The following is a 13,806-nucleotide window of genomic DNA, read 5'->3' as shown; positions in this document are numbered from 1 at the left end:
AAATCTTTTCCATGTTCACAGTGTAAACAGGATTTTGTATATTATGCAGATCTCCTCAATCATAGAAAGTCCCACGTACATCCTGCACCACCTATTATTCCTGAGGAATTGCATTCTGGTGAGAACTCGTATAGGGGAAGTGCGACCTCACTGGGATCAGAGATTAGTTTTGAGGAACAACAGATAGAGAGCTACTATGCGGATAACATTTCCGAACTTTATAAGAGTGATGGCTCTATCTATAGTCATGAATCTGCTGTGCAAGGGTCAAGCTTGCTTATTGCAGCAAATCGAGTTCAGGAGTCTGAAACCGTACAGTCTTTAGCTCCATCATCTGACCAGATTCTAAGTAACAAGAAACCACATTCATGTCCTGAGCATAATTTAGATCTTGTCAACCATAGTAGGCCCCACTTTAAGGGATACATATATTCGTGTTCTGAGTGTGGGGACTCTTTTGTACCTGAGGGACAACCTGTGACTAATGGGAAATCTCACACAGGTGAGAAATTATACGTGTGTCCTGTATGTGAGGAGAAACTTCTCAGTCATGGGAAGTCTCACACCAATGAGAAAACGTATTCATGTTTTGAGTGTGGGGTCCCTTTTGTACCCGAACTACCGCCTGTAGCCCATGGGAGATCTCACACCGGTGAGAAGCAGTACTGGTGTTCTGTATGTGAGGAAGAACTTCTCAGTCATGGGAAGTCTCACATTGATGAGAAATCATATTCATGTTCTGAGTGTGGGGACTCTTTCGTACCTGAACTGCGACCTGTTGCTCATGGGAAATCTCACACTGGTGAGAAGTTGTACTGGTGTTCTGTATGTGAGGAAGAACTTCTCAGTCATGGGAAGTCTCACACTGATGGGAAATTACATTAATGTTCTGAGTGTGGGAAATGTTTTTCGCCTGATGCACCGGTTGTCACTCATGAGAGATCTCGCACCTGTGAGAGCTTGTATTTATGTTCGGAATGCGAGACATTTAGTGACTGTTACGTTTATACCTTGTTCCAGAATTCTGAATCTGACACAGGACGGTCCTCGACTTTGGTATCTGATCAGGTGAAGAGTGTGGGTATGAGATGAGGATGTCGCTATCATTGTCTCCTGGGGCGTGTCCGGAGTCCACGCCTCAGGAGGGGGGTACTGTGAGGAAACGCGGAAAAGCCGCCGCGTGTGCCAAGAGCTAGGCGGCTGACTCCGCGTTCTACGCGGTGGTTTGCACGCGTCTGGCTGTGTGGTGGAATGCGGAAAAGCCGCCGCATGTCCTGACAGCAAAGCGGCTGTTTGCATGCAGCAGCATGTGCTTGGTGTGGCTGGGTCTGTTAGTGCACCTAGACAGATGGAGAGCTATGCACGCGCGGGCCTGAATGCAGGACCTTTATACCAGCAGGGGAAGTGTCAGCTGATCAGGAAGGTCAGCTGACTCCTGTAGGTCTCATGATTGGCTGAATGGTTCGGGCGGGGCAGCAGAGTCCAGCAACTATATATTCTGCTACTTAGTCAGTTGCTGGTTGCCTGTCGTTGCAATCACTTCGTGGTAGCACGCAGACCCTTAGTCAGATCCGAAAGTGTGCCGGGACCAGCTGGAGCTGTAATCCTACACTTAGCTAGATTCTGTTGATAGTCTAAAGTACTAGTTTGATTGTGACTATCTGTTATGACTTTCTGCCTGTCTGACTACACTGCCTCTGTCTTCTGATCCTGTACTTTGTTTGTCTGTGAGTTGCCGACTTGGCCTTCCCGACCCTGAGAACTATCTCTATCGCTAGGAGATAGTTCATGCCTGTATGTGCTGGGCACCTGCTTCACAGGGCCAGTTCTGTATGTGCTGGGCACCTGCTCCATAGGGCCAGCTCTGTATCTGCTGGGCACCTGCTCACAGGGCCAGCTCTGTATTTGCTGGGCACCTGCTCCCCAGGGCCAGCACTGTATGTGCTGGGCACCTGCTTCACAGGGCCAGTTCTGTATGTGCTGGGCACCTGCTCCATAGGGCCAGCTCTGTATCTGCTGGGCACCTGCTCACAGGGCCAGCTCTGTATTTGCTGGGCACCTGCTCCCCAGGGCCAGCACTGTATGTGCTAGTCACCTGCTCCACAGGGCCAGTTCTGTATCTGCTGGGCACCTGCTCCCCAGGGCCAGCTCTGTATTTGCTGGGCACCTGCTCCTCAGGGCCAGCACTGTATGTGCTGGGCACCTGCTCCACAGGGCCAGCTCTGTATTTACTGGGCACCTGCTCCATAGGGCCAGCTCTGTATTTGCTGGGCACCTGCTCCCCAGGGCCAGCGCTTTATTTGCTGGGCACCTGCTCCACAGGGCCAGATCTGTATTTACTGCCCCTGGGCCCATCCTGTATTCATTGGGAACCTGCTCCTCAGGTTCCTCAAGCTTGTTACTATTCTTCTGTATTCTGATCTTGTACCTTGTCATTCTGATACCCTGTTGCCGAACCTCGGCTCGCTCTTAGACTCTGCATCTGATTCCTGATTCTGTACCCCGATATTTCTGATACCCTGTTGCCGAACCCTGCTTTTTTATTAGTCTCCGCCTCTGCGTTCTGAATCTGTACTGTATTTGTCCGTGTGTTACGACCTGGCTTGCCTGACTTCGAGAACTGACCTTACTGTTAGAGGCAGTTCCCAGATCTGTTAGTGACACTCTCTCCTAGGTGTCACTCACGTTCTGTCCTTCCTACGCTCCACCTGACTCCTCCCCCGGGAGAGTCCAGGCCTTCGGAAGGAATCTGTAATGCTGCCGTACTTCATACTGTACGGCACTTATTTCTGAGGCTTAGTCCTCGAGGTATTACTGTTGCACCAAGCACTTACACTACTCAGGTGTTCAGAGGTTAGCGTTATATCGGATTATCGGTGATACTGCAGATCATCGATAATCGGGTTTATTCTGCATTTTCGGTGATACTGCAGTTTACCGGTAATCAGACCCTCTCTCTGCTACACCGATCGTGACACAGTTTAAGTGAATAAAAGTAATTCAAATATTGTAACACAGTTGAACAACAAATAACAACATGCCATAAACTATAGGAACCAATTCGATTTTATCCCTTCACAGACCTTACTTACGTGTACCTAAGATGGGGCAGGAGGAAAAAAATTATACATACTTGGGGCTTCCTCCAGCCCCCTCCAGGCAGATCAGTCCCTTGCTGTCCTCCCCAACCTCCTGGATCTTCTGCAATCAGCCTCAGTAAGTCGTCCGGCACAGACGCAGTCCCAGAATGCTACGGGAGCACAACGAGGGAGCGCGCGGCCGGGCTGCACATGCGCAGTTGGCCACGGACTGGAGGACTTTACAGGGCCAATTGCAGAAGAACCAGGAGGCAAAGGAGGGTGGCAAGGGAACGATAAGCCTGGAGGATGATGGAGGAAGCCCCAGTTATGTATCCCCCCCCCCCCTACCCTTCATCCCAGGTTTACTTTAAGATTGAGGAACTGTTTGGTTGTTGGGTCATTAGGCTCGGTTCCTTCTTCCACAGAAAATCTGCCCATTTGGTACATATTCTGCAGCACAGCAAAATGTAGCAAACAGATCCAATGCAAAAAATAGGGTTTGCCCTCACTTGCCTTTTAAAACACATCCGTTTGCTAAGTTGCAGTAAAGGGACCCAAAGTCCCGGCCTGCTGCATTATTACCGGAGTACAAATGTGTTTTACATAGAATTCTATGGTAGAAACGTACCTTCTCTGAACTTGAACGGGAGGAGAAAATGGAGCGTACACTGAACTGGTTCACATTCGGAACTGGCCATTTTGCTCCATTCCAAATGGGAACCGAGAAACTGGAGTGTACACTGAACTGGTCCGCTCCGATTCAAACGGGCTGTCTTGTCCCGTACCAAATGGGAACTGAGCCTTACTAGGTTCAATTTATGTTTTAATATCTCAAGTTCACCATTGGTGGAGGGGAGTTATGCCCTATTGTTTCCTGTCTACAGAGAGCTACTTGTAACCTGAGTGGAGTTGGGTCTAATCTCCCCACCTGCTGTTACAGTGGCTGCCTTAGTGGTAACCCACCTTTGTGAGTATCCTTTCATGAAATGTATATGCTAACATACTATACTATCAAGGGCTCTCGATTATCTCTCCATTTGTGTTTTTCAAGGCAACTGATATTGTTTAAAAGGCAGTAAACATGGCAGCCACCATATCCCTCTTAGTTCAGATGTACTTTAACTGATGATATATCTCTACATACTTATTTCATCTCATGAATTATTTCACCTTTTAGCTGAGGTGGAAATATTAAGTAAGGTGCAGTAAGGTACATATAGCCTAGGAAAAGCGCTCAGGCTGTTTACTTCTCTGTGGAGGCACATTTGTATTGACCTGAAGAAGTGGTGTCCACCACGAAACACGTTGTTTAAAGTGATTCAAAATCTACAAGCAGTTCTCATTAAGGTTTTTTTTTTTAAGGTTTTTAGAGTATTTTTATATTTTTGGTTGTCTCTGTTATCTGTTTCTAGTAATTGGCATAATCTTTATGAATCAACCTCAATATTTTTTTTTTCTGGTTGAATAGCCGTGATCATTTTAACTGATCAGTTGATAATACCACTGCTTACCCAGACTGAAGTCAGTCTCGCCAGTCACTTTTCATATTAGCAGAACCAAACAGCCGCACAGGAGACACATTCATCAATTATTGTCTTCATTTTTCTACATCTCAACTGGTGTCCTGCTGGAGAAATTTATTAAGGGATTGTTTATGACAGGACTTCTCTACTCATCTCCGCGGAGATTCATGTTGTGTCAGTGAGTCAGCTTTACACCAGTTCATTCGCTTAACCCCTATGTAGCAGATTCACTGTCAATTAGTGTTCTGCATTGTAGGACTGTTTAGGTAGCACAATCTCATAACTGAGCTTTATTTACACCCAAAAGAGTGTATTAGTAGCCTGTATGCCACCATAGTCATTATAGTCCTTACCACATACTGGTGGGGAGAGGTTAGCCTGAGAAGCAGAGAGGGTAAAGGAAGGGGCGTGGTCTGGGGAATATAGTCACCCACAAACATAGTAATGCAGTTTTCAACTGCTAGGATACAGAGTTTCCCAGATTGTAATATAACTAATGCACAGCTCCCTTTCCGGATTAGGCTCTGGGCACTTGTCCACTTTGTTCCTATGACTATGGTAGGGATTAGATTACAACCACTTATAAAGAAAGTTAGTGACATGACTATGTACTTTGTAAAGTGCTGCAAAAGATGCCAGTGCTATATACAGTAAATGCATGATTGTAAGAGTGCCCCCATAACAGTGTCTTCCCCATCAGTGTCCTCTTCATTATAATGCCCGCTTTAGGATTCCTTTATTGTAATGCTCCCATTTAGTGGCCCTTTATTTCATTGCCCCCCTTATGTCACTCTTATTGTAATACTCTCATTAAGTGCCTCCTTCATTATCTTCCCTCCATTTAGTGCATGTAGTATCCTCTTCATTAGAGTGCCCCATTGGTAAATTCTTTATAACAGTCATCCAGTAACAACACGTGTAGTATGTAGAGTTATGTGTAACTAGGGCAACTGCCAAGTGATTAAATTTACCTACTTGAGGTGGTGTGCTTGGATGGATCTGTCTTTTTTGGTGACCTCCAAGACTCTGTATCAGTGGTGGCCGTTCTACTTGTACCACCTCACTGTCAACAGCTGTTCACTCTCCTGACTCCACCTTGTCAGACTCAGCACCACAGCACTCTGGTTCCAATGCCTCTCCCAGTCTCTTGGCATACTGAGGTTAACCTATGTAAGAAAAAAGAGCCAGAGGTTAGAGTTACAAGATCAGATCTCAGTTTTTATGTCAACCACCCCCACCCCTTTCCCCATGGCAAAACACTCTTGTCTTATTGTCAAGGAAAAAAAAAACTCATCCACACCTCCAATGCCCAGGTGGAGATGAGTAAGAGGGGTAAATACAATGACGGGGGTATATGGTGCTATTTGGTCCTCACACTATTAAGGCCTTGTTTCCACTTAGTGCGCCTCTATCTGCTTCTGTCCGCTTTTTATCAGCACATCAATGTTACAGATTGATACATGTTGCTGAAAAGCGGACAGAAGCGCATAGATGGAAACAAGGCCTAAGTTAGAACAAAAATCAGCCACCCTCACCCATTACAGGTAAAAGGGGTAATTTCTGTCCATCTTGCCTACTTACAGGAAAAAAAAACACTAAAAGATATCAATTATGTTATATATGATAATTTGGAGAGTTTAATGTTTGAATGTATATATGGTCTTATATTACAGTATTTGTATTGCTGTATTCAAGTTCAATCTATCTGGCATCACAACAAATATTAGGGCCAGGCCGGTTGTAACAATGAGTTACAAGTAATCACCTTTTCTTAATTGAGGAAGCTCTGTGGTTGTCATGAGGCAGTCGACTTACCCGCCTGCTCATAATTAGTCCATCAATAGTCTCTCGAGGATCGGCTGTGTCCTGCTGTCCCTGGGGTTCTTTGTGCACAGATAAGTTATTCTAAAGTGTAAATGATTGGCTTTATGAGACTCCAATCTTTTGTAACCATCAGAGAAAGATTGGAAAGGAAGGAGAGCACACGAAAGACGAGACAAAGGTCATAGAAGAATAAAAGAGAAGAAAGTGGAAGGCAAAGGAAGAGAACGAGGTTCAGCTGCATTGGGTTAATCCATGTCAAAGTTTTGGCATCAGGACCGGGTCCTCATGGGAAAATTCTTAAGCAATTTATGCCTCCCCAACGTTCAGAAATGTTTTATGTGCAATCCCCTTTTTTTCCCTTAGGAGGCCGTTAAAGGACAACTGTAATCAGGAATAAAAAAAAAGGAGTTCAACTTACCTGGGGCTTCTACCGGCCCACTGCAAACGCCCTATGCCCGTGCCGGGACATACCAATCCTCTGGTCACGCGCCCCCCTCCCACTCCAGTGGCTGGCGGCATTTAAGCTGCAGAAAATGGAAGTAAGTTGTCCTTTAAAGGAGGCCATACATTACCCCATGGCCACCAGTTTGACCATCTGAAAGATCCCTTTCCGATGTTCGACTCTGACCAGTGAGGGATCTGTTACCTGCCCACCAGGCCTAGATTTACCTCACAGGAGCCTACAGACACAGATGTACTGGCACCCTAGACTTCACTATCCATAAATGTACAAACTTCCGCCAAACCGCACCGCAAGTGTGCTGGCTGTCCCAGCTGTCATTTCTCCCTTACTTCCCTTGCCCATCATAGGTAGCTACAGGTGCCCCTTAGTATTAGGTAGCTAGAGGTAGGAGGTATCCTCAGTATTAAGTTGTCCCCGACTAAAGAGAGATCTGGTCAGCGGAATTATTATTGGTGTGCACTTACTATCTCTTTGGCTTGCACTATTTTGTCACTGGAATGCCAAGATCCAGGCAAGTAACCTCTCATTTACACTCCCCACAGGACTCTGCATATGGAAGAAATGAGGGAGGCACACAAGGACCAGAGTGAGCCACATTTCTATCATCAGGTGCCCGTAGGCATGTGCCTACAGTGCCTTATAGTAAATCCGGCCTTGCTGCCCACTGATTTCCAAAAGATTTCAGCATGAAATCTATTGGAAATCTGCATATCTCCCACCTCCGCCTGCCGCCCTCCCATGTAATGTACCCCCAACAAGGTCTACCTGTCCACCTCACGTGCCTTCTGTCCATTACTGGGGGCACCTGTACCCAGTGTTGCCAACTCATCCCTTTAAATACGGACGCTTATGAATTATACATGTCTTGTGGCTAGTTAGATGCAGTTTAGGCACTGATTATGTGTGATAAGCCCCAGAACCTGTATAACTTAGATGTGTCAGTATTTAACCACCCTGGCGTTCTATTAAGATCGCCAGGGCGGCTGCGGGAGGGTTTTTTTTAAATTAAAAAAAAACTATTTCATGCAGCCAACTGAAAGTTGGCTGCATGAAAGCCCACTAGAGGGCGCTCCGGAGGCGTTCTTCCGATCGCCTCCGGCGCCCAGAATAAACAAGGAAGGCCGCAATGAGCGGCCTTCCTTGTTTTGTTTAGATCGTCGCCATAGCGACGAGCGGAGTGATGTCATGGACGTCAGCCGACGTCCTGACGTCAGCCGCCTCCGATCCAGCCCTTAGCGCTGGCCGGAACTTTTTGTTCCGGCTACGCTGGGCTCAGGCGGCTGGGGGGACCCTCTTTCGCCGCTGCTCGCGGCGAATCGCCGCAGAGCGGCGGCGATCGGGCAGCACACGCGGCTGGCAAAGTGCCGGCTGCGTGTGCTGCTCTTTATTTGAACAAAATCGGCCCAGCAGGGCCTGAGCGGCAGCCATCGGCGGTGATGGACGAGCTGAGCTCGTCCATACCGCTAAGATGGTTAAAGGGATGAGTTGGCAACCCTGCCTGTACCCCGTAACCCCATCTCATGTACGTGACGTCAGTACATGAGATGGGGTCACAGGGTACAGGCACCCCTGGCGGCAATGGAGGAGAGGCTGAAGGAGCAGCACAGTAGATAGGTGAGCTGCTTTCACACTCACCGCGGGGCCAGGGGAATACACATTACATGGGAGGAGACTGGCCAGGGGTCATTGATCATCGGAATATCGAGCGTCACTACTGAATGTTTTGATCGGCTGGGCCAGAAATCAAAATGATCAATCAGGCAGCCAAATTGCAGCAGTGTTCCTGTGTTTCCGGTGTTTAACAGTTGTATAAAGAGGTGATTCATTACCAGTACAGCAACAATGAAGAACAAAGTGGATAAAGGAATGTCCCTAGTGGGCCCCTTTGGTCCATGGGCCCCTGTGCATTGGCAGACTCTGCAGCCCACTCCCATCACACATTTCCCACTGCAGGATTTCTCAAGAGCCGCCCCCACCCTCTGGAACCAGACTTGCTCCATCCTTTCAACACATTCAAGCAAGCCCTCAAAACCCACCTCTGGCCTACCCAACCCCTCCCACACAGTAACTCTCTGAATATTTATTCCACAACCCCACCTAATGTTTCCACCCCGCCCCCTTAGATTGTAAGCCTCTGGCAGGGTCCTCCCTTCCCAAATGTAATCTACAGGATCGTGTGCTCCTTTCCTATGACAGCCTGTACTTGTATTACTGGGCCTACCTAACCAGCCCATATCGCATGATAATTTATTTTGTACAGTTGCCTTGAATAACTTTGTTCTATGTTGTATAAACTTGTTATGTCTGTCATCCTTGTATCACTGTATATATTTATTGTCCAGCGCTGCGTAATATGTTGGCGCTTTATAAATACAATTAACCACTTTACCCCCGGCGGTACGAATTTCTCCGCCCCTTTTTTCCCTCCTAAAAAACCAGGGACGGAGAAATCCATACCTTCCGCGCTCCCGCCACTGTCCGCGCTACCGCCGCTCGTGCGCGCGCACCCGCCGCTCGTGTACGCCGCCGCCCGCTTGCCCGGAGATCAATGAACGGGAAAATCCATTCCCGTTCGTTGATCTAAGCCCCCGCAATGATCTGCTGCTTCTTTCAGAAACAGCGAGATCATTGTGAGTCTCCCAGCCTCCTACTGCTTCCTGTAAGCGTCCTTCTGGTCGCTTACAGGTCGCATGTAAACATACTCACTGTGGCCATCTTGTGTCCAAATAGTAAACTACACCCTAATGCATTTTACACATACAAATAAATTGTTTTACATAATAAATTAACTCATTACCTCCCACACTCCCCAATTTTTTTTTTTTTTGTAATTTAAAAAAAATATATATATACAATAAAAAAAAACCATAAATAGTTACCTTAGGGACTGAACTTTTTAAATATTTATGTCAAGAGGGTATAACACTATTACTTTATAAACTACGGGCTTGTAATTAGGGATGGACGCAAAACTGAAAAAAATGCACCTTTATTTCCAAATAAAATATTGGGGCCAAATATTGTGATAGGGACATAATTTAAACGGTTTTATAATCGGGAATAATGGGCAAATAAATTTCATGGGTTTTAATTACAGTAGCATGCATTATTTAAAAACTATAATGGCCGAAAACTGAAAATAATAATTTTTTCCCACATTTTTTCCTATTTTCCCCATTAAAACACATTTAGAATAAAATAATTCTTGGCATAGTGTCCCACCTAAAGAAAGCCTAATTGGTGGCGGAAAAAACAAGATATAGTTCATTTCATTGCGATAAGTAATAATAAAGTTATAGACGAATGAATGGACGGAGCGCTGAAAGGTGAAAATTGCTCTGGTGGTCAGGGGGTAAAACCCCTCAGTGGTGAAGTGGTTAATAATAATAGTGGGCCCCTTTGGTCCAGGGGCCCCTGTGCAGTGGCAGACTTTGCACCCCCTATTGCTACAGCACTGTTTAAGGGTCTGGAGCTCAGGAGCAGAGAAGAAACCTGAAGTCTGAGGCTGCAGTTGGAAACTCCCTCTCCCTCAGCAATGGGTCCAGTCAATGACTGACAAGGGTGTAAAGCTGAGTAAACAGAGATACGGTGTCACATCTGACCCTATTGTGAATGCTTAGCATGGAACTGTGGCTCATTATGTGAGACCCAGAGGGGAGATCTGCTTTATGTACTCGACTCATTTTACTCATTCAGAGTTTCATCTGCTTGCATCATCTACCAAGTGCTGGATATCAATATATGTAAAATAATCATTCATTTCTAGGTAATACGATATATATAACTGGTACCTGTGTCTTTATGATTAGTCCTCACCTGAACAATGTAAATCTAGATAAGCCTGCTCTCTGCATGTCTGTTTATATAGGTATTCCTCTGTGTTTCTCCAATCAGTCCTTAGGGACTGCCGGGCTCTATGTGTCTGGAATAAGAGACAGTTTATACCTTACTGATAGGTACAACAGAGATGGATAACTAGTAAAAAAGCAGCCTGAGAGATGATGTAACCAACGATACCTGAAAACAAAGGGTGTGAAAAACAGCAATCTGCCAACAGCACAAAAAAGATCAATATGTACTCCGCAGTAGCATAGAAAGTCATACATATAAAGTAACGTTAAAGGGAATCTGAAGTGAAAATAAACTTATGATATAATGATTTAAATGTGTAGTACAGCTCAGAAATAAAACATTAGTAGCAAAGGGAAGAGTCTCATATTGTTGCCAGTACAGGAAGAGTTAAACAACTTCAGTTGCTATCTATGCAAAAGAGCTTTTCTGAGCTCTTCAACCCACTTGCTGTGCTGTGTCTACACACATCCATTTTCCAATTCTATTTCCTGCAGATTCAATCCCTTTGATTGAATTGGATGAGAATCAATTCCCTAAAATGTTGATTAAAAATCGGCCCAAAGTATCAATTGGACAGGACAGAAAGTATAGGTCGATTGGGGGCAGGGCAGGAGTGGCGGACGATCGATAGGCCATAGTGTTGTATTGAATCGAGCAGTGCAATGCAGCGGTTCAATTGTTTTTCAATAGATACCCTGCTGGAATCTATAGAACATCGATGTGTTGTGTGTGGTAAAACTTTTAGCCATAGACCCTGAACAAGCATGCAGCAGATCAGGTGTGTGACCTTAATGTCAAATCTGACAAGATTAGCTTCATGTTTGTTTCTGGTTTTATTCAGACACTACTGCAGCCAAATAGATCTGCAGGGCTGCCAGGCAACTGGTATTATTTAAAAGGAAATAAATATGGCAGCCTCCAGTCTTCTCACTTCAGTTGTCCTTTAAATGTTTAACTCCAGTCCTGTGTGGGACCCGTGTCAAATCCTTTGTGGGAACAGTGTGAGTAAAATGTTTTTAACTTCTTAGATCAATAAACTACTGTTTATATGATGTAATTATTGATCAGAGCCTCATTTTCAAACATTTTAATTACAGGTACGTATAACAACATTAGTACTTTTAGTAGAATGTGCGATGTCTTATCACTGGCTGTTATTTTCACTTATTTTGCTGGCAAAGCTCCAGATGAGACAGATGACAGTTCAGATAACAAACCGTTATCTCCAATGTCAGAGAGATCAGCAGATCCCGTCTCTTGTATGGCCACCATTGTCACTTCTCGGTATCACAACTGTCACGTCTCTGCATCTAAGTTCATCAGGAGAAATCATGCTTTCTATAGTGAAACTGTCGCAAACTTGGTCAGCGTAAAATGGTCACAGGGCAAAAATGCCGTAGCCCCATATTATTTTCTGGAAAAAAGGCGTATGAATTGGAGAAAGGATGCAGCTGTGACAAATTACAACCTAAACTTCTAAACTTTAACCACTTCACGTCCACGGGTTTTACCCTCCCCCCCCCCCCCTAAAGACCAGGCCATTTTTTGTCAAACAGGTCACTGCAGCTTTAAGGCCAAGCTGCAGGGTCGTACAACACAGCACACAAGTGATTCGTTCCCCCCCCCCCCTTTTCTCCCCACCAACAGAGCTCTTTGTTGGTGGGGTCTGAATCACTCCCCCAATGTTAGTTATTTTTTTTATTTATTGTTAAATACATATTTTTTTTTTTTACACACTCCCTTTCTCCCCCCCGGCCCCCACCAGCCAATCAGAGTGATCAGCTGTCATAGGCTTCAGCCTATCACAGCCAATCACCTCCGAGCCCACAGAGGGGACAGCCGTGTCACACAGCTGTCCCCAATATGATGGCAGAGAAGCCGTTTCCATTGGCTCCTGGCCCTGTCACCACTGTACACCAATCCCATTGGCTTACATTGATTGACAGGGTCAGGAGCCAAAGAAAGCGGCACCTGACCGGCGCACAGTGCTCTGCCGTCATAACAGCAGAGAGAGGGACCTGTGGCGGGGATAAAACGGCGTGACCGGCGGGAGCGTCGTATTATTGCAGCGATTTGTTGGGAGGCGGTGGTCCTGGGGGCGGAGACTGCTGGTACAGAAGTGGTTAGATTAATAGGTGAGGCTCTGCTGATGTGCTGAGGAATGGGATACATAAATTATCTCTACAACCTTCTTCTTAGAACTGTGAAAGATCAAAAAATAAATAAATAAATAACCTCCATATTGTGTCTAGACAGGAAACAGCTTGAGTGAGGTGGAAACTACGTGATGGTGTTCCAGGGCTCAGCTGCATGAGAAGATTGCCATCCAAACAACAAAATTAACCTTGTGACTACTAAGTAGGGTTAAACTTGAGAAATTCATGAAATTGTTCTAACAAAAAAACACCTACATTTAAAAAATAGTTTGGGTGCGGAAGAAAGCCGTTAGTGGAATATTGATAAAATTAACAATATTCCACTACTTAAATCAAATGGTAAAATACTGGTAATTCATACCAATATTTTACTAACACCTAACCTTGTTCTCACACTGGCCCTCCCTCTATCAATGCCTAACCCTAACTGAGCCCCTCACTGATGCCTAAGCCTAACCGGTCGCCCGCTGCAAAATGCCTAACTCTAACTGACCCCCCAATCGATGCCTGACCCTAACCGATCCCCACCGGTTCCACGCCGATTTGCCACTACCAATGCCTAAACCTAAATGATCCCCCAACTAATGCCTAAGCCTAACCGATCCCCAACTGCAAAAATCCTATCCCTAACTAACCCCCGAACTAATGCCTAACCCTAAACGATCCCCCTCCTAACCAATCCCCTGGCCCAAAATGCCTAACTGACCCCCCAACCAAAGCCTAACCCTAACCGATCACCACCGATTCCCTGCCGATTCGCCCCTACAAATCTGCCGCGGTAGTTTGGGCACCACTATAGGTTTTAAGAGCCATGATTAACTGTTATAAGTGGACATTTGGGTGTCAAAGGCGCCGGATAAAATTGCGTACAAATAGTGGATGCAGCTAATCGCGTCTTTAAAGTAAAC

The 13,806-nt window shown here is 45.7% G+C and overlaps 1 long non-coding RNA gene across 3 annotated transcripts in view; it reads right to left on the bottom strand.

Moving 5' to 3' along the window:
* The window catches only part of LOC137525835 (uncharacterized), an 86,217-nt gene that overhangs the window by 14,507 nt on the left and 57,904 nt on the right, over nt 1-13,806 (bottom strand). The window contains exons 3-5 of one of the 3 annotated variants that reach the window (XR_011023023.1): nt 10,707-10,812; nt 5,575-5,769; nt 4,592-4,707 (exon numbers count right to left, since the gene is read on the bottom strand). This is a non-coding gene — a long non-coding RNA (uncharacterized lncRNA). The remainder of the gene's footprint in view (nt 1-4,591; nt 4,708-5,574; nt 5,770-10,706; nt 10,813-13,806) is intronic. The other 2 variants (XR_011023025.1, XR_011023024.1) reach the window with 2 other exon arrangements.

Source organism: Hyperolius riggenbachi, chromosome 7 (assembly GCF_040937935.1).
Source record: "Hyperolius riggenbachi isolate aHypRig1 chromosome 7, aHypRig1.pri, whole genome shotgun sequence".
In the NCBI taxonomy this organism is placed as follows: domain Eukaryota; kingdom Metazoa; phylum Chordata; class Amphibia; order Anura; family Hyperoliidae; genus Hyperolius; species Hyperolius riggenbachi.
The sequence above is the reverse complement of the archived record's forward strand: the minus strand, read 5'-3'. Positions and strand labels throughout refer to the sequence as shown.